The sequence below is a fragment of the Cryptomeria japonica genome, chromosome 9 (assembly GCF_030272615.1).
Source record: "Cryptomeria japonica chromosome 9, Sugi_1.0, whole genome shotgun sequence".
In the NCBI taxonomy this organism is placed as follows: Eukaryota; Viridiplantae; Streptophyta; class Pinopsida; order Cupressales; family Cupressaceae; genus Cryptomeria; species Cryptomeria japonica.
Genome location: NC_081413.1, coordinates 258,908,208 through 258,913,573, shown reverse-complemented (window position 1 = coordinate 258,913,573; position 5,366 = coordinate 258,908,208). Strand labels below are relative to the sequence as shown.

The following is a 5,366-nucleotide window of genomic DNA, read 5'->3' as shown; positions in this document are numbered from 1 at the left end:
AAAGAGGTCTTTTGTCATTAGTTGGATTTTTTGGATTCCTTAACTTAAAGAAGTTCAAAGAGAGAGAGAAAGAAGAATTAAGGGTTGGAATGATAGAGCTGAAGAAACAAATGAAAGAAATAGAAGAGTTGGAAAAGAGAAGAGCCCTTCATCACAAAAGAGGTGATGGTGATTTTTATTATTCTAATGATATTTTGATTGCAGGAAAGAAAGAAGATGCAAAAGAGTGTCATGTATGTGACACTAAAGAAGAAGAAGAGAAGAAGAAGAAGACACGGATGATAAAAATATAAAGGTTGCAGCAGCAACAAAAGAGTTGAGTGAAATGGAGGACATTGAAGGACAAAACAACAGAGTTGCAGCCATAAAGGAAAAGATAAAACTTACATTTTGTGAGTTTACTGATGATTCTGATCTGCATGTGACAAATGTGGAAATGAGAGAAACAGATGATTTGTTAATGAGAATTGCAGCAGTGGAGGTAGAATGGAATGCATTGGCTGCAGGTCAAAGGGATGATGGAGTTACATGTCTTGTTGAAGGCATGAAAGAAGAGAACAAAGTTGAATTTGTAGTGGAGATCGATTGAGGCCCTGATGAAGATGACTCGTTGCTTGGAGAAAAGATCGCTTCGAGTAAAGAGAATGAGAAAGAAGATGACTTACAAAAGGAAGAAGTTGTCGCAGTGAGAGGTGATGAAGACAATGTTGCAGCAGAAAAGGTAAATTTTTATGAATTTTGTAATAAAGAATTTGAAGTGGATTTGTGTGCTGAAGTGAGTGATAAAGAGGATTGTGTAGCAGCAAAGTGGAATATAGATGTTGCATATCTGTATGTGGAAATTGTGAAAGGTTGTGCAGGTGAAACTTGGTAGAGGTGGTCGGTTCGTGGTGGATTGAAATCCACGAAAGAGGGGAAGAGTGGAGAGGATATTTGGTGGAGGAAATCAGTTGATAATGGGTTGGATCCCACAAAGGAGAAGAAGAGAGGAGAGAGCCATTGGCGAAGGAGGGTAGTGCATGGTGGATGCCAATCAATGAGAGGAGTGAAGAATGTTAAGCAGAGTTGCAGAAGGAGGGTGACAGTTGGAAGAAGAGGAAAAATAAATAGTTTCATGTGCAATTGTCAGTGATGGAGTTCGCTGCAGATTTTTTGCAATCTCAAAGGGTGATTCTATCACTCAACTCCACTTTTGTGAGCCTATGCTTACAAACTTTCTACTGGATGCATTTGATGCAGGGGCATCTTGTCTACCGTACCAAAATGGGAGCATCAATTGAAGACTAGATCCCACAAAGGAGAAGAAGAGAGGAGAGAGCCATTGGCGAAGGAGGACAGTGTATGGTGTATGCCAATTCACGAGAGGAGTGAAGAATGATAAGCAAAGTTGCAGGAGGGTGACAGTTGTTCCAGCAAGATGTTGGAAGAAGAAGAAAAATAAATAGTTTCATGCGCAATTGTTAGTGCTGGAGTTCATTGCAGATTTTTTGCAATCTCAAAGGATGATTCTATCACTCAACTACACTTTTGTGAGCCTATGCTCACAAACTTTCTACTTGGTGCGTCTGATGCAGGAGCATATTGTCTACCATGCCAAAATGGGATCATCAATTGAAGACTAGATCCCACAAAGGAGAAGAAGAGAGGAGAGCCATTGGCAAAGGAGGACAGTGCATGGCAGCTGCCAATCCACGAGAGGAGTGACGAATGTTAAGCAAAGTTGCAGGAGGGTGACAATTGTTCCAGCAAGATGTTGGAAGAAGAGGAAAAATAAATAGTTTCATGAACAATTGTCAGTGATGGAGTTCATTGCAGATTTTTTTGCAATCTCAAAGGATGATTCTATCACTCAACTCCACTTTTGTGAGCCTATGCTTACAAACTTTCTACCGGGTGCATCTGATGTAGGAGCATCTTGTCTACCGTGCCAAAATGGGAGCATCAATTGAAGACTGGATATGCAAGATATGCTGAGGGAGACACGTGTGTGATGACTGCAGCGAAGAAAAATAACAGTCCAAAAGAAAGTGGAAGAGACCAAATTGGGCATGAAAAAATTAATTAAGGCGTCATAAGGAAACAAAACGCCCTCAATGATGGAGAGGCAGAACATTGAATTGAAAAGGCATCAATTGCCACATTGAGGAGGTGTTTTAAATTTCGGTGCAGATTTTAAATAACGGAAGGGAGAAAGAGAAGGAGAGTAGCGTGGATAAGAAGGTAGGGAGATCACGCTGAAAACAAGGGAGATGGGATTGTAGCGATCTAAGTGGAAGAGTAGTGAAAGATAGAAATAAGAGGAAAGGGGGCTACGTAGTAAGTAGGTGGCCAATAGAACTCAGCAGTGGCTGGGAAAGTTGAGATAGTGTGGGGTTGCAGTTAAAGCGAGAGCAGAGAGAAAGGAGAGCTTGTTGAGTCCATGGGTAGAATAGAGAATGCAGGGGAATGTGAGAATGTTTGTTTGGAATGAAAGGCCATTGATGTAATTTTTGTTTTTGTTTGCAGTTCTGATATGAATATAAGAATGTTTATTCGTTGCAATCCATGAATGCAGAGAGTCTCTGCATTAGCTTTGTTATTTTTTTCATGTATTAGGCAAGAGCAAGTATTGTACTTCATCAGTAAATTACATTCAAAATTTAATAATTTTAACATTTTTTTACAAAAGTAAGAAGAAATATTTTTAAAAAACATGTAATAGAAAATTGATGGCAAGAGGCTATAGGCACATGGATCCTTGGCCATAGAGGTCCTATCTTTATGAATATCCTTGTACATGTCTAGAAGAGCATTGAAGCTACAACTTGTTCAGGCTAGACTTCCTAAACTAGCCCACAACTGTCTCTTCTATATCGAGATCGGGGAAGTACTTAGTGAATAAAACCTTATACTGATGACTACTTTCAAAGTCCCTATATTAATGGAAATCTTAGGCGAAAAGCAGGTAATCAAGTGCTGTAGGAGATGCAGTGGGGTGGTCAAGTTGTTCTTGTAAATTTGATGATTTTGACAATTTTCAATAAAATGCCAACTCACAGATACTATAATGTTTTAGGTATATTTTTTTGTTGTTGTATGTATTGAACAAAGATAGCCGAAATATATTCACATTGAATGATACAATCATTGAGCACAATGCACTCAAAACATTAATAACACTGCTGGAATTGAATACCATGCATTCACAAATTAATATGTAACAATTCTACCCTCAAGATGCTGGAAAAGACAATGATGTGCTGTTAAATGTTACTACAGACTAGATAGGCTTGTACTGCCCTCTTGTCAAACCTGCACACACTCCATGATAATGTTGTAGATACTCACAGAACTCCCGATATTGTTGAATTAAATGCATGCAAGTCCCGTGGAGGGCCTGTAACTTAACAGCATGGAAACTAATCAAAAGGACGATGCAGGTTATCTTATAAAGGGCACCAATAGCCAAAATTGATCTACCCAAAACAAATATATAAATACTAAATAGAATGATATCAAATTCTAGAATTATCATATATGGCAATTCCTTATCACAATAGTTTCCTCAAGAAGGTCCTGGAAACTCTCCTTGAAGCTTCTCACGAAATCTACATAGCACTGAATACTAATAGGTGTTCACCCTTTTAAGACGGGAAGCTCATCACATCCCAGAGAGATATGCTCGTAATTTTCGCCTCCAGATCATTATCATGATCTATTTCTTTCATCCACCCATTTAGGCAAAGGAATACTGCTCAATCCAACCATACAAGAAAAAATAAATCAGAACCCTAGACTGTTTTTAGAAAATAAAAATTTCACAGTCGAAGTCAATGTTTCCACACTGAAAAATCGAAAGATATCTTGGTACTAATATACTTACGTAAGAGAATCTCCAACATTTTCTGCGCACTGATGGAATAACATAGCAGCCTGCACCTTTAATCCATGTTTTTTACCATTTCAAGATGCTCTCTGTAGCCAGACCAATTGTATTACCCGGGGACCTCTCATTCAACAAGTTCCCACCAAATATCCATCATAATTCTCCCCACACCAGCACTCGTCGCCTTCCGTCAATTGACAGTATTGTTATGAGTTATGCCATCCAGAGGAAGCATTACACCGGGACTCTCCGTGACTCTACTTTCTTGTAGTGCTAGGAGCCAAAACATGCTCTCTTTCTTCATATTTTTTCTCAAGCTGATGAGCTGCTTCACCCTGCCAAGCAGCAGTGGCAGGAGGAGCCTTTTTTTGGACTCGTATGCCTTGCAGGCCATAGGCAAATCTGGCCCAAGTGAGCTATTTTGGCAATATTGAGGTTAAAAAAACTTTTTAAATCTGTCCTCTGGTGTTGGATAAGTACTGCAAGGGCTTACAAGAGGAGAAGCTGCTGCCAAATATAATGCATCAAATCCTGTCTTGGGCCTTTGGGTTCTGCAATTCAAATCCGTAGAGGGCTTCCATTCAGCTGTTACAAGAGTTGCTGATGCTTCAGATGTTTCGGAGGATAATGACTTATTGGAAGTTGAAATACCTCTAAGGGACCCAATATGGAGAGTCAAGACTCTTAAACTTTTTTGGCAAAAGACTCAAATGACAAAAGTGCGATAACCCAGATGAATTCCTAGAAACAAAAATCCAAGATTTGAAAGGGACGAGATTTCAGTCAGGAAATTTGGCCAGAAAAGGAGAAAAGAACACTGCAACAAATTGGGACTGGATATAGCAATTAAAAAACCCCAAATCTGGATACACACGGAAACGTAACGAAAAGAATTTGAACCCTGAAAAAAAACACGAATTACCTTTGTGGTTATCACGAATCACAAAAAATGCAATGAGAATTGTATCTGTTTGTAGTAGATCGGTAATTTTTTTCATTACATGCCTAATTACTAAGAAAGGGAGGGAAATTTTCTTTCAGCTTCATTCAATTAAAAAAAAAGCTGGAGGGAAATCTTTTATCTATCTAATTGATTAGGTATGTAAAATTTATTTTTTAGGATAAAAATAATATCAGATCAAAAATATAAAATTTGTAAATCATAACAGATTTTTAAACGATTTTTATTGATTTGATCTGTTTAATCTAGGGGAAAGAATCCAGTAGTCGTGCACCCTAACTTTGCGCTTCTCAAAATCCTACTTGGAAATTTCAAATCACTCCGATTTTTTTACAGCAGCTTACTTGGCAAGTCCCCTGCTAATAACTAAGGTTTCAGGGCCACGTCATCAAATATGATGCCACATCAGCATGCTTTTTGCCAAGGTGTCCAAAATAGCGTCAAAAAAAAGTGAGACCAATAGGCGTGCAAAAGAGACCCCAATAGTTGTGCAGCTGACATGGCATCACCTGATTGGTTACTTTTTACAATATTAGTACA

The 5,366-nt window shown here is 38.6% G+C and overlaps 1 long non-coding RNA gene across 1 annotated transcript; it reads right to left on the bottom strand.

Moving 5' to 3' along the window:
* Positions 1 to 3,475: 3,475 nt before the first annotated feature.
* On the bottom strand, positions 3,476 to 4,916 carry LOC131034471 (uncharacterized). The gene is made up of 2 exons (XR_009103798.1): positions 3,863 to 4,916; positions 3,476 to 3,730 (listed from the first exon to the last, which is right to left on the bottom strand). It is a non-coding gene; the product is annotated as an uncharacterized LOC131034471 (long non-coding RNA).
* Positions 4,917 to 5,366: the final 450 nt, after the last annotated feature.